A 25,465-nucleotide genomic window follows, 5' to 3' on the forward strand; every position below is an offset into this window, starting at 1 on the left:
AAAAATATAATAATTGTAGCACTACGTCAAGTAATCAGGGACCTACATGATGAGGGAAGAACATTCACATATCCAGTTCTGGAAGAAGTAGATAGAATTGAACTTAGAACTTACGATATACCAGCAAATGCGTGGGAACTGATTGATTTGATTAATGAAATATATGAAAGAAGGGGTATCCATTTGGAACTTTAAAATGTCTACAAACAAATTGTCAATGCGCACGGAAGAATATGTTTAGACTATAGCAGATCGGGTATGGATGCTTAAGTTTACAAAAATATGCATAGAATACTAACAACAATAAAATGGCACAGAATAAATTCGCAACGATCGAAGCTAGGTACAGTGGAACTATGAAGATACGCGGAAACTAACGATATAAATATAGTTGCAATTCAAGAACCTTATACCTATAGAAACAAATTAACCATCTTCCCTGCAACGGCGAAAATAATATATGGAGGCCAGGAACCTTTAGCAATAACAGTAATTATGAACAGGAATATGGAAGTTCTAAAATTGTCGCAATACTGCGACAAATGGACGGTCTGCACAGAGATCACACTGGGATCAGAAAAGATTTGGCTAGTAAACTCATATTTTCAATATAGTAGAGATAAACCAGTTTATTATAAAATTGCAACAGATAATTTGGCAAAATCCCGATAAGAAGATAATAATGGTCATGGATGCCAATGCAAAAAACGTAGCTCTGGGGTCTCCATATACAGATACAAGGGGAGAAGAGATGGGAGATTTTGTCGCGCAAAATGGACTCCTAATTACAAACTCAGGAAACAAACCAATATTTGTAGGGCCCATGGGTGAATCGTATATTCACTTAACAGTATGTACGCCAAACTTTATGGGAAGAATCATCAACTGGGTAGTGCATGATAAACTAAGGAATAGCGACCATGAAGCTTTATCCTTTAATTTAATTATGGAGAAACAAAGAACATCTAGCGACTAACTGAATATAAAGAAGATTAATTGAAAAATTTTAAAAGAAAAATTGATACTCCCGCAATTAGAAATAACGGAAGAAACCGACACGATGGGGACAAGAATTGAAGAAGCAACAGTGTTAGCAATAAGAGCATCAGCTCCCAAAGAGATAGAGAGCGCAGGTTAGGGGACTTCTGGAATCCCAAACTGGAAAGAATGAGAAGAATAGTAAGAGCAAAGAGGAAAAGTTATCAAGCGACTTGGGTACCACAGCTAAAACAGATTAGACTCCAGGAGAAGAGCTAAAGAAGAATATCAAGCAGAGATTTTGGAAGCAAAGAAACATAGCTGGGATCTTTTCCTAGCTAGAAACATACAATTTTATCCATGGCGTTTGCCGTACAAACTAATTATACAAAAAATAAACCAGGTGATATTACGTAATGTTAGAAATTCGGATGGATCATTCACTAACACAATGAAAGAAACACTAGACAAACTAACACAAAAGTTTTTTCTCGAAAGATTTAAAACAAAACGTAACTGAGAAACAACAACAACTACGAAGGAAATATGAAGAAAGAGAATTAGTAGAGGAAATTCCGGAGACAGACCTGGTCACTAACGAAGAAATAGGAATGATTACCAAGAAATTAAAGTCTGGAAAATCGCCTGGATTAGATGGTATAACTAACGACACTTATAAACGAAATAAATATTTTTGCACTGCATATCTGTGAAGACTCTTTAATATGCTACTGGAAAGACAAGAATTCCCTGATAGCTGCAAAATTTCTAAGTTGATTATACTGTTAAAAAGTACAGACAAGGACCCAGTGGATATAGAAGCATACAGACCAATCTGCTTGCTAAAAGACATTAGTAAAATGTTTGAAAAAATAATAGCCAACAGAATAAACAAATATAGGAACGTAAAAGACTACGAACTGCAGTTTGGATTTAGGGCAGGCAAATCAACAGAGGACGCGCTAAATGCTTTTATAGAACAATTGCAGACAAGTAGTTTCCAGAGGAAATATGCCCTAGCACTATTTGTAGGCATTGAGGGTGCCTTTGATAATCTTTGGATACCATCGTTAATAGATAATTTAAAAAGTATAAAGCTTCTACAATAACTAATAAGTATAATCAAAAGCTACTTCCGTAATAGACGAATATTAATGCAACTAGAACAAGGGGATATAACTGGGTATAACAAAAAAGTATGTTCACAAGGCTTAATTTTGGGACCACTCATGTGGGACATACAGTTGCAGACATGCCTTCATAAAATGAATAATAGCGAAAAAATAGACAAAATAATAGCTTTCGTCGATGATATCGCCATAATTGTATCAGCAAATTCTAGAATAGAATTAGAGGTGAAGACAAACCAAACACTAAATGAATTACAAAATTGGTGTACTGGCTGCAAGCTAAAATTATCAAATAGAAAAACTAAATAGATGTTATTCGAAACAAAACTGCAGAGAGATCCACTAATTAAGGTCGAAGAACAGAAAATAGAAAGAGTAACAGAGTTTAAGTATTTGGGGGTCAATATCGATGACAGACTAAACTTTGGGAAGCATATTGAATATATTATTGAACGTGGAAATAGAGTGACAAATAAATTACTCACATTTGGCATAAATACTTATAAATTACCCATCCAAACACACACATTATATCATGAAACTTTACTCTGTGCGACTATGACTTATGCAGCAAGTGTATGGGCACATAGAATTATTAACAATAAAAGGATAAAAGAAAGTATAAACAGATGTAAGAGGAACTTACTTATAAGGTTATGCGAAGCTTTCAGCACTACACCCAACAACGCTTTATGTATACTGCTAAACGTTAAACCTTAGAATCTCGTAGTCGTACAAAGAGCCTGCAATTATTAGCAAATGAAATATAATCAAGAAAAAATAAAAGAGTTAATTGGCAATGAGGCCACAACCAAGAATGACATCGAGGTAGCCATTGAAAACATATGGGATGAAGAATGGAGGACCTCGACTAAATCTAGGAGGTTATTCAATATAATATCAACAGTGAAGATGAGAAGAGGATTAAAATACCTTGACCCAGCATCAGGATTGATACACTTCCTCAGTGGACACGGACACTACGAAACTTACCTACATAAGATCAAAGCAAAAGACAACCCGTTCTGTGAATGCGGAGAATTAGGATCACCTGAACATCATGTTCTTTGGTGCCCAGTGTTGGAAGATGAGTTACCAGAAAGAGATAGTATAAGAACAAAAACGCTGGAACAGATAATCAGCAGCGAAAGGGACTGCAAAATATTAAGCAAAATCATACAACCATACTCAGAAATGAGGAGAAAAAATTATTACAATGGAAACAAGTAAGATTCAAATATGGATAAAGTGAGATGGATCCGTGTTGGAAAAAGTGGACCCCTCCCCAGGACCGAAGGCACCTTCTGGGTGGCACCGGAATTCCGTGCTCCCCGGGGATAAGTGGATGAGACAGTGCATTCCCGGGCTAAACCTGGATCGGAACTCCGAATGCGCTGGATGCGTGTGTGTGAGTGTTTGTGTTTACACTAGGTGTTTCTTGTGTGCGCGCGTGTGTGCTACAGGAACTGTTACCTCGCTAGGGACTGGATGGCAGGAGTATCTCAGACTGGAATAAGGTTAGCCGGTGTGCGGATCTCAGTTCGGATATAGGTGGTAGGACCCAACGGACCAGGGTGTTCACTAAGTGCTCAGGGTGGACCCTGGACCTCAAACCTGTATCTCTGAGATTACTCGACAAGGATACTCGAATGAGAACACTCCTCCATTGGACAAGCATAAACCACTAGGGTCAGCTAAAACTAATGTAGCCCTAGGGAAATCTTCTATGATTATAACTATATCGGAATGTGTTGAAATAAGTGAGAAGAGTGAATATGTGAAAAATGTATGTGATTGTAGCCAGTGGTAGTGCTTAGTGTTGTTATTCTAGTGTTAATCAGTGTTTAAGGTGAAATTAGAAAAGACACACAGTGAAAAACCAAGTGAAAATCGATTAGTAAATTAGTGCATTTTCCAGTGAAACACAAGAGAGAAGCCCAAAATCGTACAGGGAGAAACCGAAGAAAGAAGAGGAGACCAAAATAAATAATAAATAAATAAAATATAATAACATAATCCATGAAAGAAGTATAAATATGGAGAACTAGTACTCAAATGAAGGAAATGAAATGGAAACTAAATAATAATAACTGATATTGTAAATAAATAAATAAATAAATAAATAAATAAATGCGTAAACAACAAATAAATAAAGAAAAACTAATTATGCATAAACAATCTAAAATTAAAAAATAGAAAAGTATTAATAAATAAAACCATAGAATAATTAAACACTAGCAAAAATAAACAGTCATGTTAGGCTAGGCTTAATTAGGTAAGATAGTTTAGTAAATAATAAACATCATCAAATTTTGATAAACTATTAAGATAGGAGTAAGAAACAATTAGGAACTAAGGTAGGCAGTTAAGAGACGTGCTAAATGAATATAGCACTTAGGGAAATTATTGTTTTCTGTTTGTTTCTTTTTGTGTGTTATGTGCTGTAGTTGTTTTCCTTTTCCCTTTTCCTGAAACATAATGGATAATGAATAAAGAAAGGAAAAAAATGGCAATGATGATAACCCGTTCCGGTTTAATTTTTCAGATACCGGATTATGGAAGACGGGCCTGAGCTAAAATATAAGAGTCTTCAGTTACACGATGCGTCTTCGAGTGTTTCGTGAAAGTCCTTAAACTTGTTAAACCAGCGCTGCACTCTCTGCTTAGTCATGGCACCCTCGCCAAAAGCCTGGCATATATTCCACTGCGCTGCAGCGGCTTTTGACCCTAATTTGAACTCGTACAGCATACACAACATTATGACGCTTTGTGGAGGTCCCAAGTTCACTCTCTCCTAAGGCAAGTTCACCGTGTAACTGAACTGCCACAACTAGGCAATATGTTGGACATACCCACATCAAAAACAGGCCTTCGTCTTATCTCCATTCATATTCAAGTCACAGTGCGAGGGCCAATTGAGCACAGTCCTCAATAAAAAGCGACATAACTTACTTGGCTACCTTTATATATATCACTGATGTTATTCAATGTATTATTGAACTTTGCACTCAATTGTATAATAAATGACTTATTTACTATTTAAACAACTATTCTTCACTGTTTATTATTGTGTCTAAATACCATATAGTTAATGATTTGTTTAATGGTATAGAATTTAAAGATTACAAGTTTATTATTTGAAGCTAGTATATTCAATAGCATTGTATAATTGAAAGATACTCGCTCGTATATGCCAAAAGTGAAAAATGAATTTATACCGTAATAAATGACCTTAATTTTTAATTGAAACATATGATAAGGTATTTTTTAACCCTTTTACCTGCTACAGTGCGTATGCTAATTTATGCTTTAGAATTAAGGTGTACGACTGATTAGGATTATGTTCACATTGTAATGACAATAATAAGGACATAAATAATATGAAACTTAGCTTTTTTTCTAGAAAATTCAGAATTGAGGCTTGTTGAGAGTACCATTCCCCAAGAAGAGTAGTATTTAGTTACGTCAGTAAGGTTGCGGGACAGCTCTTCCCCAGTTTGAGGTAAAGAATTGTTCTCACATGTACAGTCTTGCGTAGAAACATATTAATATATCAATAATCACGATTATATGTAGTTACTACAGTTTTCTTTCCACATTTGGTTAAAGCTGAGTAATTAGTAATTGGAGACGATATAAACCTTTCTCTCTGTAAACATCTGACCAAGCAAGATTCCATGATTCGGAAACAAGATGCAGAAAATGTTTTATAAGGTACTCGAAAGAGAGGTAGCCAGTGGTAGAGATTTTATAAGGTACTTTTCCCTGAATATATTTCTAGCTAGGTTTGTGGTAGACAACATTGTGTTCGTGGTTCGGATTTCCTCCTTCTCCTCTCGTATTGTTATTCAATAAGTTATTGAAGAATCATTGAATTACATTAACTATGAATCTCCTTTAGTGTAATGTACGAAGGAGTTAAACGTAAAACTATCTTTTTCAATTTATGTTTCATTTAATAAAGTGTACGAACTTATCATATGAGCAGGATTGGCTCTACGATATTTTATACCCTCCAAAAATATTTCTGCGCCTTCATAATCTCCTTCTTCCCCAAATCCAAACCAAAGAGAAGCCTTGTCTCCACTGACATTTTGAAAACATTATCATACTGTTATCATTTGTTTAAGCATAAATAAAATAAACCTGACTCCTAATGCCTCTCTCTACGGTACTACTAACTAATGTAACAAGACAATTATTTAAAAACAAATACTGTGGCATTTGATACGAAATTTCACTAATATAACCACACAGCAACAGGAAATTAAAGTTTTTAATTGCTATGTGATCCATGTCGATGTCCATTGTAAATATAAAACAAAAGATGGTTAAGTCAAAGCAAAGATGAAGTTTCATAATTCATGTTTAGTTATTTGTGCAACTATTCTATCAAAAAGGCCACGTCAGTTGTTATCTGATTATATAAGTTCGGTGCTCTGTGAAAGAAGGACATTTGAATAATGAACAGTCTAGCTCGGGAAAGATGGAAGAGGTGCGTATTTGGTGCTACATAGGTAGAAATGTGAAGGTATAATTCTTGAAGTAGAGCTTCGGACTTTTAGTTTCCATTGACTACATTATGTAGAAAATTTAGGTCAGTGACATTTCTGCGAGTGTGAGGAGCCTGGATATTCAGATAATTTAATAGATCATCCTTAGTCATAGAGTGAACAGTGGCAACAGGGAAACGTATTATGGCCAGATATAAGTTCTCACGCTCCAGATAGGTCAGCAGTAAACAATTTTTGGTAATTAACTTCCTCTTCGTAAATGTGTAGGGCGCTGGCGCACGTACGTTTTGGCTAATGTTGATAAACCGCACATAAAAAGGGCGTGATATTACGCCCCTAAATATTTTCGCCGTAGGCTGCCGCCTAGGTTGTCTATATAGACGAGCCGGCCCTACATAAGGGCACCTCCATATTGGACAGAAGGAAACCATCAAGTCGATGCAATGCAAAAAGAGAGACATGAATGCATTTAACCCTACAATATTCGGACAAATAAAAATCGTAAAATAATAATATCAGAAAACAGAAAAAGCATTTCAGCTAAAAGCTGGTCTCTTTGCTTATGTCCTGAACGTGCTCAAATTATCAACTGAAATCTTGTTAGTATATACAGACTTTAAAAATGTCGAATAGATAATCACAATTAAAAAGGTATACTTCCTTCAAGATTCTTGACACTAGCAAAAATCAATGTTACGTCAACGATCGAGCTGGGTCTGACAGGCCCATCCGAGGTTCACAGCCATGTTAAACCAAACTAACAATAAATCAAACTCATTTGCAACACTATGGTCTCTTATCGGTCGTTTTAGATAGGTATACAAACTTATAACTCAATCCACTAACTTTAAGTTGAAAATGTTATTTAAAATAAAAGTAGATGGATCTCACAGACACGGCCCGGCAATACTATGGTTAATGTATGACTCAGTAACAAAGTTGCAAAGCGTTTCCTGTTCAAACTTCATATCCACCACTTATCTGCAACAGGCAAAGCTGTACGATTAGCTTGAACGCATCATCTCTTTTAGCAGCAAAACAACATAAGACGTGGGCCTATAGTTTAATGTATGATACGAACCACATGATTTCCCGTCGGAAATCGAATCTGTCTCCCACGAGAAGGCGCGTACGCTCAAAACTTAGCCAAGATTAGAATCAGCGACAGAGGCGATATAACACAAATTTCGGTATGGCCAGAGTATAAAATATTTTCCTAACACAATAATGTCTTTCGTCTGACATTCAAATATTATTGTCTGTGAGTTGAAGCAGAATGTAAGGAACAGATGAGGAAGGATAGTGAAGAAGCCGGTGTAATAAAAGTATTTACGTCAAATACAAGTTAGAGCTAGAATCCTTTTGTAACGACTAACCAGCGTAATACATAAGTCATCAATTTGTTCCACTTAACTAAATAGTTGCATAACCCTTATGGCAATATACCTCTCTCGTGGCCATACTATTATCAAAATGCATTTCGCACGCAATACTCAGCTTTGAATATCCATGCGAGATAGTGGAATTCGAATTCCTCTTTAAGCTGTGTTATTGCGTCTCACATATATAGATGGTGATCAGAAAAAATGGAAACACCTGTAGTTGGCAACACGTCAGATATATGGGTTGGCAGTGGTGTCGTGGCGATCGCAGCGCCGGGCTGCTGGTGCTGGTGTGTTAGGTCGGTCTCCATACTAGGTCAGGTGCAGTGGAATAGCAGTATCCAGTTGCTGCATTAGACGCAGGTAGTGTAAAATGGGAGACCTCTCAGATTTTCAAAGAGGGCAAATTGTTGGTGTGCGGTTATATGGAGTGAGTGTAACGACAGTAGCTACTGTTTTAGGTGTGTCGCGTGGGACAGTGTCGAAGCTGATGACGCCCTACACAACACACGGGAAAACCACATCAGGGAAATGGAACAGTGGGCGGAAGAAAATCATGAGTGACAGGTCACGCCGGGTATTAAAGGGCATTGTCACGCAGAACCGCGGAGCAAGTGACGAAGGAACTTCAATCAGCACCTCCCCCACCCTGTTTCGACAATCACTGTCCGCCTCGAATTACATGGCATGAACTTACGGGGTCGTGTTGCACGGGCTAAACCGCTGATCAGGGACCACAACGCTTTCGCACGCCGCAAATAGTGCCGCGACCATGCAACTCGGACCGTTGAGGCCTGGAGAAACGTGTGATATGGTCGGATGAGTCAGCCTTCACCTTATTCCCAACCGCTTGCCGTGTTTATGTGTGGAGAACGCCCAAAGAAGCTTATGATCTGCAGAGTCTCCGCCCAATTGTGAAACATGGCGGCGGCTCGGTGATGCTGTGAGCCGCTATATCATGGTTTTCATTGGATTCTGTGGTAACACTTAGCGGACGAATCACTGTCAACGATTATGTCGCAATGTTAGGAGATCACTTGCATCCTATGGTCCGGATGTTGTTCCTGGACAATGACGCAATCTTCCAGGATGATAATGCACCCATTCATACAGCTGGCGTTGTTGCAGCGTGGTTTGAGGAACATCGGGATGAAGTTCAACACCTCCGCTCGCCCGCCCAATCCCCAGATCTCAACATAATTGAACATCTGTAATCCGTCTTCGAAACACGACTCCGGCGACAATTTCCACCTCCATTCTCTCTCACAGAACTGGCTGATGCCCTGCACGAGGAATGGTATAAAATTCCACTTGCTACCATCCACGACCTCTATGCTTCCATACTACGTCGCATCAAGGCTGTTCTGAAGGCGAAAGGTGGCCCGACACCATATTAATCTGGTAAGTTGCAATTTCGTTCACGTTTCCATTTTTCTGATCACCATCTGAATATTCGACATAGAAAACGTCGTCAAAGTTTAAGCTAGATTTTTGGTTAAAACTGTGATATTATTCTTAACTTTGTTACACGAATATCAATGCATCTATTTACGGTATTACAGCACAGAATCTTTCACTTCCTCATATCGTGCCTTACTTTTCCTTTCAAAAGTTGTATTCTCTCGATATTCACATAGGCTATACTCCTCATTATGTAATGAAATTGGAAGACTGAAGCATTTTGTGTTTATCAAACACTATAACAATACCACAATATAACTCCACATGTCCACAAAAAACGTATATAATAACCCGATATTTCCAAACTAACGTGACGATAATCACTAAGGGGGTTTTCGACCTTTAATTATGTCTTGGGAAAAATTTACCTAACAAAGCGTAATCATAATCTCTGAGCTTGAGTTCAACGCCTGGATGATCAACACCAACGCCCATTTACGTTGACGTCATTTACAACCATCAACATTGTGGCATCAAGGAAATAAGCTCGTTTTCTGTTCATTGTTTCCTACCTACAAGAAAATTCTTGTAATTGTGATGATTTTGTGTAATAATCGGTGGTAGAAATTTTATAGCCTTTCTCCTGTTATTGCCTTCCGCTATACTTCGTCAAGCTTTACATAGTCTGGCACATGCTGCTTAAAGTTTAACTGTGATGAGACCAGGAGCTTTCTCAATGAATATATACTTTACTGGCCCTCGCAGTCATATACCAAGGTCCAGACGATGTACTCTTCGACCGTTCACTTGTAGCTCGTCTCAGCTACAAGGAAGTATTTGTCGTAGCATACAGGAAATTTGAAGTCTATGAATAGTTCTTCCTGGATTTTTGAATCTGACAAGTATAGATACATCTAGAAAAGCCAAAAGCTTGATTTCTCAGCTTGGCCCGCATATGTCGGGTCAGCTGAAGCTTGTAGTAAGGACATTGTCTTCTTCAACTTTAGGTAAGTGACCACCTCTGTGTGATGTAGGTCTATATGTTCATTCATTGATCTACATCTATAACGTCGAAGAGACAGTCAGATGAAAACACTTTGAGAAAGCATGATGGTGGTAATTTCGGTAGGTCATTCGATAATTCTGATTTCGATCGTAATCTTTTGATGGAAACGCGCTCTTGACAGTGGAATCACTATTCGGCAGTCCTTTGGTCGAGACCTGTCTTTAAAATCCTTTCGTAGGAGTCACATCGCCTCTTCATTCTGCAAGACCTTTATGTTGTTCTCCAGAACCAACCTAAAACAGGTTTCCAGTCATGAACAGATATTGGAAGGTGGAACCATTCCTGAAACTCGTAAGTTCCCTTGTCACATCTACCAGTATTCGTACTGCTACCTGTTATTCTTTAGTTAGAACAATGTGTTTCGTTTAAAATGTTTCGAATTATAACTCTGCCTTTATATTTCACTTTTCAGCTACTTTAGCGGCTATTCATATTAAAACGTTTGATTCGGGGAATTCAATAATGTTAGTCAAATTAAGTGTGTTTAACTAGACTAATAGTGGGTTAAAACTTAGTCTGTTTGATAGAACAAGTGTGTACCATCTCTTACCAGAAGTTGTAGGTATAGTACTAGTAGTAGTGCTAATAGTAGCAGTATTTGTTCATGCTATATATTACCTTTTTACAGGCGTTCTACAGGAAACCGTAGAGACAATATTTTTCGAATGAGACTTTCAAAGTTGTGAGACTTGCAAAAGATATTCAAAAGATAAAAACTATCCTTTTGAATAAATCTTGCAAATTGGAGTTAAGGAGTTTTCAAAGTGAAATGAATGACTTGTCTTTTAAAAAGAAGTTTATTCTGCATTACTAGATCATGCATTATTAGTAATCCTGCATTACTAGAACATACTCAACAGAGCTAAATTTTATGATTGTTGTTTTTCTAGTTTTTTAAAAAAAATCTTTCGAAACATTTTGAAAGAGAGAGTGGGTTCTATCCTCCCCACTTATTAGCCACTTAACTTTAACTAAACAATGAGCCAAATGAAAATGAGCTGCGTGATCATAGAAAAAAAAGGCTGCCTGGAATCTATGGAAGTTACATCCGTGTGAATACACATACAACAATTCACAAAAATTAGAAGCTTTACGAAGAAGGTACAGCGACGTACGTACTTGGAACACATGGACTCAATTGCTCATTTACTGTTAGCAGCCCTAAACTATTTTGGTCTGTAAATAAATTTTGATCGAAATCTCCCGGCATACCAGCAACAGTTCATGAGGAGAATACTGAAGCTAGTGATGGTCTAATTGCCGACGTTCCTAATAACTACTTCTGTCAAATATTTACTGCCCTTCCCCTTACAATCTACTTTCTCCCTCTCCGCCCTATCTGTATTAACACCTTATGAGACCTCACTATTACCCATTGTGATGTTTTAGTTCTCTTGCAGTAGCTTTCTCCACATAGTAGATCTCTTCGGCCCGTTAGCATTTGCTCTCTCTATCTTAACAAAACTGCTTTAGCTATTTCAGTTCCTCTATCCATCCTATTCAATAGATGCTTCAGAGAAGGATATTATCCCAGCAGCTGGAAAGTAGCTCACGTGACCCCAATATATAAATCAAGACTTAAAGTTCAAGTATCCTCCTATGGGCCAATATCTCTTCTTTCTGTAATATCTATTATCTGCGAAAAAATAATCAAGGACAGGCTTCTCAAATTCACCTCTCCTTACGTTCACTCTTCTCAGTACGACTTTCTATCTAAAAGCTCAAGACTCACAAACTTAAGTACTATTCTTTCCTGTGCAGCTCAATGTATAAATAACAGTACTCAGTTAGATGTCATTCATTTTGATCTCTCCAAGATCTTTCATTCTCTCTGTCTCATTCTTCTTCTCCACAAGGTTTTCAATAGGTTTAATGTACATGGTAAATCTCTCTCTTTATTCGCCAGCTATCTGAAGGGCCCTAAACACAAAGTTGTTCTTTTAGGGGCAACCTGTAACCTCCAACCTGTGATTTCGGTGGTGCCTCACGGAAGCGAACTAGGGCCCATGCTATTTGTCCTGTATATGGACGATCTCTACTCTCACTTATCAGCAAATCCTAGTGGCCTTTTACTTTTTCCTCAAGATTGCAAATTATCTAGAGAAATATCATGTTTGCATGACACAAGTGCCCTACAAGAAGACATAAATTATCTTGTACACTTGTGTGCAATGTGGCAATAGGAACTTAACGGTAAGAAATGTGACAATATTACAAGTACTCTGAAAAAGTATCATTTTTCCCTCCAAACAACATATTAAAATTCCCCTATAACACATTCTGCTAGTCATAATGATCTTGGTGTCTATATGGTGGGGCTTCTTTTTACCGATTCACTGATCTACGCACTGTGCCATCATTAGGAATTATATACCTCTATAATCGGAAACACACTTAATTGTTTGCATACTTCCACAAAACATAGAAACACCAAATTTTGCATACTTGTTCGTCATGGGATGTGAGTAATGGGAAAATTCCGATATCACGAAAAAGGCGACATTTTCCATGTAAATGAAGTGTCGAAATTTTTCGTCGTTTCGAAATGCTGGTTTTTAGAGTAGTTCCGCACACCATAGGAACGTCATATTTTGTCAGGCAGTGAAGCTAGGAACATAGTTTATGATAGAAAAAAGAGCATTAAAATTCGTTTTCGTTTTGCGGTGCAAATCGAAAAAATGTGAAATTTGTAATGGCTGTATGTAGGACGTTGAAATTTCGAGGTGATGTTTATTCTGATGCGTAGTTTGCGAATCCGCCCTTAAACTTGAAAAAATAGTCATGTTCGGTGTAAGAAAGTGCTAGGAATATTATAAGGGGGCGTCTAATTCTACACAACTTGTAGATATGGTGGAATCACGAAATTGCGTTCAAGTGTGTAGATTACAGCGCATATGAGGGGAAAATTCCGACATGTTGGAAAAGTTGTCATCTTCGATTCAAAATGGCGGCTCAAAAATTTGTAACCATGAAAATTGTAAGTTGTGCTCTTGGTAGGTAAGCCAGGTTTCGCTATGTTATTAAGGACGTAGTTCAGTTTAAGTGAAGAAACAAATCATTGGAGAAGTCGCCATCTTGAATGCAAAATTGCCATATTTTTGAATTGCCTTCATTTGGACTCTTATGTGGTATATTCAGGAGAATAAATCAAGCAGAATTCAACGTAGTAAGTTAGCTCCGCGGTAAAGTGTCTACTTTCTAAGTAGCAGGTCTGGGTTCGATTCCCCGCCGAAACTTGTTCAATCTTACGTTGTTTTTTTTTATCACGTTGCTTCGTTTTATCAAAATAGTTTCTGTTGGCATTGCGTGAGCAAAATATTTTCGTTATTACAGACATAGACGAAAATAATATATTTATACACTAACTGTTGATATCGTCTCGGAACTGGGCAGTATGTTCGTGTGAAGCTTCGAGACGATACTCAACTATTTAGTAAGAAACATATGTAGCTTTAGAGATGGGGCAACACCAGTGTTTCTTTCCGAAACAATGTTCCTGAGGATCACAGTTAGTATTCCCAGGGACATTGCTCATAGTATTCTATTTATTATTCTATTATACACGTATTATTTGGTCTCCTGTGGGGGCACTCTAAGAGCCCCAAGGAGGCAGTGTACCCCCCAAAAAAATTTTGGATAAAAACATTAAGCATCATTTCCACGATATAGTATACAGACGAGACAAAAATACATTTTGTCTCGCGAGGATATTGTGTGCTTCGAACCGGAAATAATTGCAAACAATCTCCCTTTTTATACTGGTGGTTTAGATAGATGGGTATACCAAGTTTGAAGTCTATACCACAACTGAAAAAGTATAAGATTATAACTTTTAAGGAAATACACACACACACACACAGACACACACACACACACACAGGCACACACACACACACACACACACACACACATATATATATATATATATATATATATATATACGCGCCTTTTGACAATTTTCTCGTTGGCAGCGTATATAGTTATAATATACGGGATACGTGGAAAAGTTTCTTTTTCGGTTCAGTAGTTTGTTTACAGGACCGGTTGGAGTGAAATGCGTTTTATAATAGACTCAACCTTATAGGCAAACAATATGTGCTATAAAAATAAACTTTCAAAGAAAGAAAAAGTGAGAAAAAGATTGCTAGGAATCGAACCCAGGTCTCCTGTCCAGTAGGCTCACGTCAATCCCCTACACTACCGATTTCCTTAGATTTTCGACTTCGTTCTTACTGCTCACATAATACTGGTACGTTGCGCCCGGCATCTGTGGGGAATTATATACCTCTATAATCGGAAACACACTTAATTGTTTGCATACTTCCACAAAACATAGAAACACCAAATTTTGCATACTTGTTCGTCATGGGATGTGAGTAATGGGAAAATTCCGATATCACGAAAAAGGCCACATTTTCCATGTAAATGAAGTGTCGAAATTTTTCGTCGTTTCGAAATGCTGGTTTTTAGAGTAGTTCCGCACACCATAGGAACGTCATATTTTGTCAGGCAGTGAAGCTAGGAACATAGTTTATGATAGAAAAAAGAGCATTAAAATTCGTTTTCGTTTTGCGGCGCAAATCGAAAAAATGTGAAATTTGTAATGGCTGTATGTAGGACGTTGAAATTTCGAGGTGATGTTTATTCTGATGCGTAGTTTGCGAATCCGCCCTTAAACTTGAAAAAATAGTCATGTTCGGTGTAAGAAAGTGCTAGGAATATTATAAGGGGGCGTCTAATTCTACACAACTTGTAGATATGGTGGAATCACGAAATTGCGTTCAAGTGTGTAGATTACAGCGCATATGAGGGGAAAATTCCGACATGTTGGAAAAGTTGTCATCTTCGATTCAAAATGGCGGCTCAAAAATTTGTAACCATGAAAATTGTAAGTTGTGCTCTTGGTAGGTAAGCCAGGTTTCGCTATGTTATTAAGGACGTAGTTCAGTTTAAGTGAAGAAACAAATCATTGGAGAAGTCGCCATCTTGAATGCAAAATTGCCATATTTTTGAATTGCCTTCATTTGGACTCTTATGTGGTATATTCAGGAGAATAAATCAAGCAGAATTCAACGTAGTAAGTTAGCTCCGCGGTAAAGTGTCTACTTTCTAAGTAGCAGGTCTGGGTTCGATTCCCCGCCGAAACTTGTTTAATCTTACGTTGTTTTTTTTTTATCACGTTGCTTCGTTTTATCAAAATAGTTTCTGTTGGCATTGCGTGAACAAAATATTTTCGTTATTACAGACATAGACGAAAATAATATATTTATACACTAACTGTTGATATCGTCTCGGAACTGGGCAGTATGTTCGTGTGAAGCTTCGAGACGATACTCAACTATTTAGTAAGAAACATATGTAGCTTTAGAGATGGGGCAACACCAGCGTTTCTTTCAGAAACAATGTTCCTGAGGATCACAGTTAGTATTCCCAGGGACATTGCTCATAGTATTCTATTTATTATTCTATTATACACGTATTATTTGGTCTCCTGTGGGGGCACTCTAAGAGCCCCAAGGAGGCAGTGTACCCCCCAAAAAAATTTTGGAAAAAAACATTAAGCATCATTTCCACGATATAGTATATAGACGAGACAAAAATACATTTTGTCTCGCGAGGATAGTGTGTGCTTCGAACCGGAAATAATTGCAAACAATCTCCCTTTTTATACTGGTGGTTTAGATAGATGCGTATACCAAGTTTGAAGTCTATACCACAACTGAAAAAGTATAAGATTATAACTTTTAAGGAAATACACACACACACACACAGACACACACACACACACACAGGCACACACACACACACACACACACATATATATATATATATATATATATATATATATATATATATATATATATATATATATATATATATATATATATATATATATATATACGCGCCTTTTGACAATTTTCTCGTTGGCAGCGTATATAGTTATAATATACGGGATACGTGGAAAAGTTTCTTTTTCGGTTCAGTAGTTTGTTTACAGGACCGGTTGGAGTGAAATGCGTTTTATAATAGACTCAACCTTATAGGCAAACAATATGTGCTATAAAAATAAACTTTCAAAGAAAGAAAAAGTGAGAAAAAGATTGCTAGGAATCGAACCCAGGTCTCCTGTCCAGTAGGCTCACGTCAATCCCCTACACTACCGATTTCCTTAGATTTTCGACTTCGTTCTTACTGCTCACATAGTACTGGTACGTTGCGCCCGGCATCTGTGGGGAATTACACCTCTAAATTCGGAATGAGAATGTGTTTATGTATGCAGTTTTTTGAGAATATCGTTGTGGAAATCAAGTTTTAATAGCTGATTCGAATAAATAGTAGCATTTTATTTATTCCGTCTGCTATTACTGTTATATTTTTATAATTTAGTAGAGGCGCTGACTTGTTTCTTTCGTGTGTTGGATATTTGATTTTCTTCGTTGTTCTGTTGCTTTCGTCCTGTTTCGATGAGTGGATGCCTTTTGCAGATCATAGTGTTTTGAATCGCAGTCTTTACTTAGGTTGAATTATGTGAGTACTTTCTTCATTATTTTTTTCTACCTTTATATGAGGTATGATTTGTATACATAAATTATGATCTTACATGAAGTTTGAATATCATTCTCTCGGATGGGTGAATATTTAGTTGTGAGGTCCGTTTGACTTTTCTTATTTGTTGTCAAATAAAGTATTGTTTGCGAAGAATAGCGGCGTTCGAAGATTTTATTTAGTAGTTTTTAATGTGTAAAATGCATAATTTTAGGGAGTTATTATTGTTATTATATATCTCTAAAGTTTGAATCATAGTTAATTGTTCTGATAGTTCCCGAAAACAACTAAGAGAAAGTTTGGCAGACATGTTCAGGGTGTAGTGTGAGGAACGGGACAATTCGTATATCGTGAGAAAGGCGCAATTTTGCTTGTAAATGAAGTGTTGAAATTGAAATAAAATAAAATCTTTAATTTTTACTTCCCACGGTTATGGCGGTGGGGCTAAAGGAGACGGTGATTATGAGAAATGGATGTAATGGTAGAATGAAGAAAGCTGGTATAAACGGAAGAACCCTCAGGGAACCCACGCACACGGTGTTTGTGAACCACAAAGTTCACATGGCCCGAGCTGAAATTGAACGAACGATCAGGAACAGTAGAGTTGAACTTTCTACGACTGAGCCACCGCGGCCCCGAATGTGGAAATTGTTCGTTCTTTTCAAACGCTCATTTGTACGTTAGCATGTTTTTGAATGAACTTGTTCTGCGTTATCTACCATCTAGAAGTAATACAATGGTCATAACGTCACGTTAGTAAGTGGGAGACTGGGTTCGATTTTCGGAAAAAATTGTTGTGGTCTTGTATTTTTCGTATCTTCATTCTTTTGTATTGCGCCAAGCAAATATTTTCTTTATTACATACGTAGAGTGGAGGGTGCTTTTTGTGCGGCAACAGTTGACATGGTCTCCATGTCAAATGGAATATTTATGTTTTACGTCCCACGAATATGGGGCATAGGCTGAAGGAGAAAGTGATGATGAGAAATGATTCAAGTGGTGTAATGAAGAAAGTGGGACGAAACGGGAGATGCTCGAGAAAAGCCATGGACATGTTGTTTGTTTAAAATAAATTTCAATTCGCGTACGTTTGAATCAAAGGAAGGAGCGCATGATGGAGGGGTGAACACTGTAGCACTGAGCCACCGCGGTCCTGACATGATCTCGAGACGAGACAGTATGTTAATATGAAGCTTCGAGACGATACAAAATTGTTTCAATAGAAACAAGTAGTTAGCAGAGGAGGAGTAAGTTGAAGGACATACTGATCGGACAAGATAAGGTGAAATCGCGAGAAAGGCGCAATTTTGCTTTGAAATGAAGTGTGGAAATTGAAATGAAATGAAATTTTTGATTTTTATGTCCCTGCTTATGCCGGCGAGGCTAAAGCAGATGTTGATGATGAGAAATAGATGTAATAGTGGAATGAAGAATGTTGGAATAAACGGGAGAAACCTCAGGGAACCTACGTACACGGTGTTTGTTCACCAGAAAGCTCACATGGCGCGAGCTGGGATTGAATGAGGGATCACGAGCACTAGAGTTGAACGATCTACGACTGAGCCACCGTGGCCCCGAAGTATGGAAATTGTTCGTTGTTTTCAAACGTTCGTTTGTATGGTAGTTGGCATGTTTTTGAATGAAGTCAATCTTTCTTATGTACCATTTAGAGGTAATAGAATGGTCATTATTCAACGTATTACGTTAGGTGGGAGGTAAAACGTCGGGATAGTAAGTTGGTGATCGGGTTCGATTTTCACGAAAAGGTTTTGCTGTTGTATTTTTTTGTATCTTGTTTGGTGTGTTAGGAAAGAAGAGTTTTGTATTGCGCCAAGTAAATATTTTCTTTATTACATACGTAGAGTACAGGGTGTTTTTTGTCCGGCAGTTGTTGACATGGTCTCCATATCAAATGGAATGTTTATGTTTTACGTCCCACGAATGTGGGGCATAGGCTGAAGGAGAATGTGATGATGAGAAATGATTCAAGTGGTGTAATGAAGAAAGTGGGACGAAACGGGAGATGCTCGAGAAAAGCCATGCACATGTTGCTTGTTTAAAATAAATTTCAATTCGCGTACACTTGAATCGAAGGAAGGAGCGCATGATGGAGAGGTAAACGCTCTACCTAGTGATCAGGCAAGATAACGTAAATTTTTGAATCGTCAGAACCCTGAATGTTGCAGACAGTGGTGTCATTTATGCGGGCAGGAGGGGACAAATGCCTCCGCAAGGCGTTTGAGGAGTATGCATACTTAAATCTATTTTCTAGTAATATACAAGTGGAAATATTATGTAGGTGGTGCTCTTGCTTCCTCAAGCGACGTCTGAAATGGCGCCCCTGGTTCATATCTCGTGAACGATGAGAAAAATCGTCAAAAATATCAGAAAGATCTTTCTTTAAGATCTCATGTAGATTTTCGTGAACATAGGTGTATATACCAAGTTTAAAGTTTATTCCAGAATACGAGCCGCAAAACCGGAAGTACGCCAATATGTAAACAATGGTTGGGAACATAATCATAATAAATTATGAAAGATCATCAAATTAAGTTTCGAATGAGACACACAGACACACAAACGACTTTTGCCGATTTTTCGCGCTACAAAGCTGTGACCTACAAACGCGAATTTAGGTAAAATCTCGGAAACGCTGCGAAAATCGCTAAATTAATCGAAAAACATAACCGTTTATACTCGTTCTCGATTGTGATGGGCATTATATGCATATACCAAGTTTGAAGTCTATTCGAGAAATCTAGGCGCAGAACCGGAAGTACGCCAATATCTGAAGAACAGTTCGGAAAATAATGATAATAGATCCTGAAAAGCAATAGAATTATTATTTGAAGCACACACACATACATACAAACGACTTTTGGCGACTGTCTCGTGTGGGATTTACTATTGTACTAGAAACCTTGAGCTGCAAAGCGGAAGTTAGGTAAAATCTCGGAAACTTTGTGGAAATCACAACATTTATCTCAAAAGTTTTCCCTTTTTTATTCATTGTTGATTCTTGTTACCATAGGTGATTACACCAAGTTTGAATTTCATTACACAACTGTAGCAGCAAAACGGGAAGTACGCCAATATTTGAACAGCAGTTTGGGAAATAATGATCATAGATTGTGAAAAAGCTTGAAAGTATGTTATGAATTAGACAGAGAGACGGAAATTACTTTTGGCGATTGTCTCGTGCGACATTTAGTATTTTGCTACAAACCTGTAACGTGGAAAACGGATGTTAGGTAATATTTCGGAAATGATGCGGAATATCGCAAAATTAATCCCGAAATTCTTCCCTTTTACATCCCTTGTCGATTCTCGTTATCATAGATGAACATACCATGTTTGAAATCTGTTGCAGAACTCTAGCCGCAAGGGCGGAAGTACGCCAATATGTGAACAACGGTCCCGATAATAATGATAACAGATGCTGAGAAAGTATACAATTATACGTTTTAAGTAGAGACACACAGACAAACGACTTTTGACAATTGTCTTTTCCACAGCGTTCATAGTTGTAGTATATGACATATGTGGAAAAGAGCCCATTTAAATTGAATAATTTGTCTGATGGGGAAGGTGGGAATAATAACGTTCGTGTATAGTAGACACACAAGCTTATTGGCAATGAGTGCATATGAATATAAACATAACCGTTCGAAGAAATAAAGGTAAGGGGAGAAGTTTGTGGGAATTGAACCCGGATATTGTGGTTACTATTCTGATATGTTTACATTCGAATAGACAATTGGTTAAATTTACAGCTTTTTAGTTAGTGGCGACATATTAGGTAGGGGGAAGCGTGGATATAACTTTTTTTCATCTGGGTTGATATGTACTTTCTAGAGGATAGTAGTAGGTCATTTTTGAATGTAATAGCTCGGGTGAGGGGAACACGTCAGCTTTGTAGGCGGGAGGAACGTGCGTTTTGGGGGCAATCCTTATTTTTGTAATGTAATTTTTCCCTATCACGATTGTTTTGTATCAGAGAAGAAGTTTTTCTTTGTATTGCGTGAAGCAAATATTTTCTTTATTACATATGTAGATGGAAGGATGATATTTATACGGTAACCTTTGAGATAGTGTCGAAACGAGGAGTATGATGGTGTGAAGCTTCGAGGCGAGACGGAATTGTTTGCATACAATCATATGTAGCTTTCGACGCGAGGCATCAGTTGGAAGACATTCTGTCGAGACGTGACGGCGCTAAATTTGTTATCTTGATAAGAGTGCGTGATGGAAACCAGAAGTTAGTTAATGTCTGGGAAACGTTGGAAGAAATTGGAAAAAATGTTTCTTTTTATACCCTTTGTCGATTCTCGTTAACATAGATGAATATACTAAATTTGAAGTGTACTGCACAAGTCTAGCCTGAAACCGGGAAGTACGTCAATATCTGAATAATGTTACGGAAAATAATGATAATGGATACTGAAAAAACAAAATTATACGTTCTGAATCACACACAGACAAATGACTTTTCCAAATTGTCTGGTGAGCAGCATACATAGTCCTAATATATTAGGTATGTGCAAAAGTTCCACTTTAGAGTCAATGTTTTATTTTTCTGCTGGGGACATTTTGAATTAACTTCCGTGAATAATAGCCACACAAGATTATTGGGAATCAATAGATATAATATTGTAAAAATAAACGTTCGCAACAATAAAACTAAAAGAAGACGTTGGTGGGAATCGAACCGGGATATACTGCTTAGTACTTTAATGTTTGCACTGTACTACACGATTCGCTACATTTTGAGCTTTCTTGTTACTGCGGAATATTACATACGGGGCGAGCGTGTGCAGAGAATTACACCTGTAAAGTGGCAATGGTAGTGAATATATATATATACATACGAGGGCAGTGGCAAAGGTCATGCAACTACTTTTTCTCGAAAATAGTAACAAATAAAAACATTCTTATATATGCAAATGGAAGGTTAGTTCATAGGGAGATGGATGAAGACACACATTACCATATAGATGTAGCAGGAGAAAAAAAGACGAAAAAAAATGTCGTTTCAAATGTGTTTTACTGTCGATTGCAACAGTACACAATAGTACATTAGAAACCACGCTCATTGCATGCCATCAGGAGTCTGCGCAAGACTCCACAAGATGGCAAGTCATCATGATACGTGTTCCTGCTCTGTACTATTGAGTACTGTAGGAATTGATAGTAAAACACGTTTGAAACGACAAATGTTTTTCTTTTTTCTCAGGCTATATGTTTATGGTAGTGTGTGTGTTCATCCATCTGCGTATATGCAGTGTTTACATATGAACTAACCTTCCATTTGCATTTTTCAGAATTTTTTTCGTTGCCATTTTCGTGGAAAAAAAAATAGTTGTCATGACTTTTGAAATGGCCTTCGTATAATATTTTAATAAGATTATGGAATAAAGGATTTTCATAAAAGAGTATAATAATATTTACCATCTAGAGTGTTATGCTATGCAATGATTATTATTATTTAATTTCGTAATCGGAAGAGACGCTGGAGTGTTTCATTCATGAGTTAGTATATTTCAGTATGTTGTTTTTTTCTTTTGCTCTTTTACCGTTTGCATGAGTACATGTCTATCGGAGAAGTGATACTGTTTCTTTAGGTTAAATAAATGTGAATAATAGTTTCATTATTTACTCAGATAATGTGCATATATATACAGGGTGTTTCAGATAAAATGTCGTCTGTATAAATGAGAAATGGCTGGGAATAAAAAGATGAAACAAAAACCGAGATAGGGAAATCTCATAGGGCACATCACATGGTGTGGTTGGGGTTGCCCCCAGGGCCTTCCTTCAAGGGGGCCCAGGGGCCAACTGCAAATTTTCAAATAGGAACACGTATTGAATCATACCTCATTCAATAGTACTTGAAAAACGAAACAAATTTTGTAGGAAACAATTTTCGATTTGGGCCACCGTTTTCAAAATGGTCGCAAAAAGTGGTCCTGTATCAGATAAAACGTCCAGTCCGTATAAATCAGAAATGGCTGGGAATAAAAAGATGAAACAAAAACCGAGATAGGGAAATCTCATAGGGCACATCATATGGTGTGCTTGGGGTGGCCTCCAGGGCCTTCCTTCAAAGGGGCCTAGGGGCCAACTTCAAATTTTCAAATAGAAACACGTATTGAATCATACCTCATTCAATAGTACTTGAAAAACGAAACAAATTTTGTAGGAAACAATTTTCGATTTGGGCCACCGTTTTCAAAATGGCCGCAAAAAGTGGTCCTGTATCAGATAAAACGTCCAGTCTGTATAAATCAGAAATGGCTGGGAATAAAAAGATGAAACAAAAACCGAGATAGGAAAATCTCATAGGGTACATCACATGGTGTTGTTGGGGTGGCCCACAGGGCCCTCCTTGAAGGGGGCTCAGGGGCCAGCTTCAAATTTTCAAATAGTAACACGTATTGAATCAAACCTCATTCAATAGTACTTGAAAAACGAAACAAATTTTGTAGGAAACAATTTTCGATTTGGGCCACCGTTTTCAAAATGGTCGCAAAAAGTGGTCCTGTATCAGATAAAACATCCAGTCCGTATAAATCAGAAATGGCTGGGAATAAAAAGATGAAACAAAAACCGAGATAGGAAAATCTCATAGGGCAAATCACATGGTGTTGTTGGGGTGGCCCACAGGGCCCTCCTTCAAGGGGGCCCAGGGGCCAACTTCAAATTTTCAAATAGTAACACGTATTGAATCATACCTCATTCAATAGTACTTGAAAAACGAAACAACTTTTGTAGGAAACAATTTTCGATTTGGGCCACCGTTTTTAAATGGCCGCAAAAAGTGGGTCCTGTATCAGATAAAACGTCCAGTGCTTATAATTTAGGAACGGCTGAGAATAAAACGATGAAACAAAAACTGAGTAGGAAAATGTGAAAAGTTGCAATGTCTATAGCATGGTTTTGGCTATACGTATAGGGCCAGCTATTATGGGACAATTGGGGCACCTACAACTTGACATTTGACGTTTTGTCGTGTGATATAACATTGGGAATATCATGAAAAACAAATTTGGTGGGAAGAATGCGTCTTTGCCACCGTTTAGATACAGATTTTGTTTATGTAGGCAAATAAAATGTAGGCAAATAAAACGTCATGACTGAAGGTGAATGATTATACAAAAATAGCTAAGAAAATGTCATCGGGAAAATTTAATGTAGTGTCCTTTTTCTTTTAACATAGCTCTTAACATGGAGCGCAGAGGACTCTAATTTGTTAATGAGAACGTATGCGATACGATACATAATTGTAAACATATGAAACGCATGCACGTTTTGTAGGTTTGTTTTACTGTGGGGCACATATTGTCTACTACGTGCAATCCTGCTAACCGTGATGAATTGGCAACCATTCAAATATGGCAGCTTGAAAATTATATGCAACTACCACATTCGAAAAAAGTGTAAAATTGAAACAGATATTACTCTATAAGAAAAGACTGATATGCAAACCCAGTTACTCAGCCGCAACGTGTATTTTGCAAAATGGAAGGAAATTCGAGGAGTGGGAAATACGTGTGTGTGCAGTGTCGAAAGTGAATAAACTATAGTATAGTGGAAAAGAAACAAATAATTTTACTGGCATACCTGAAACAACATGTCACCACTATCCAGTTTCGTCCCATGTAATATGATATGGCCTCAATTCTCTCTCATAAATTTTCATTTATACGGCCATTTCTGATTTATACTGACTGGACGTTTTATCTGATACAGGACCCACTTTTTGCGGCCATTTTGAAAACGGTGGCCCAAATCGAAAATTGTTTCCTACAAAATTTGTTTCGTTTTTCAAGTACTATTGAATGAGGTATGATTCAATACGTGTTCCTATTTGAAAATTTGAAGTTGGCCCCTGGGCCCCCTTGAAGGAGGGCCCTGGGGGCTACCCCAACCACACCATCTGATGTGTCCTATGAGATTTTCCTATCTCGGTTTTTGTTTCATCTTTTTATTCTAGCTATTTCTGATTTATACGGACTGGACGTTTTATCTGATACAGGACCACTTTTTGCGGCCATTTTGAAAACGGTGGCCCAAATCGAAAATTGTTTCCTACAAAATTTGTTTCGTTTTTCAAGTACTATTGAATGAAGTATGACTCAATAGGTGTTCCTATTTGAAAATTTGAAGTTGGCCCCTGGGCCCCCTTGAAGGAGGCCCCTGAGGGCCACCCGAACAACACCATGTGATGTGCCCTCTGAGATTTTCCTATCTCGGTTTTTGTTTCATCTTTTTATTCCCAGCCATTTCTCATTTATACAGACTGGACGTTTTATATGAAACACCCTGTATATATATATATATATATATATATATATATATATATATATATATATATATATATATATAATGTGTGTGTGTATGTATGTGTGTTTGTGATAAGTCGGCTCGTACTTGAAGTTTCAACGCGTT

General features: G+C 37.5%; 1 protein-coding gene across 1 annotated transcript in view; it reads left to right on the forward strand.

The window, feature by feature from the left end:
* The first annotated feature begins 16,895 nt into the window (after nt 1-16,895).
* The window catches only part of LOC145684678 (uncharacterized), a 230,864-nt gene continuing 222,294 nt past the window's right edge, over nt 16,896-25,465 (forward strand). Inside the window, exon 1 of the mRNA XM_081757062.1 lies at nt 16,896-16,999. The gene's annotated coding sequence lies outside the window, so the exon portion shown is untranslated. The remainder of the gene's footprint in view (nt 17,000-25,465) is intronic.

The sequence above is a fragment of the Thermobia domestica genome, chromosome 5, assembly GCF_964235325.1.
Source record: "Thermobia domestica chromosome 5, izTheDome1.hap1.1, whole genome shotgun sequence".
Classification (NCBI taxonomy): domain Eukaryota; kingdom Metazoa; phylum Arthropoda; class Insecta; order Zygentoma; family Lepismatidae; genus Thermobia; species Thermobia domestica.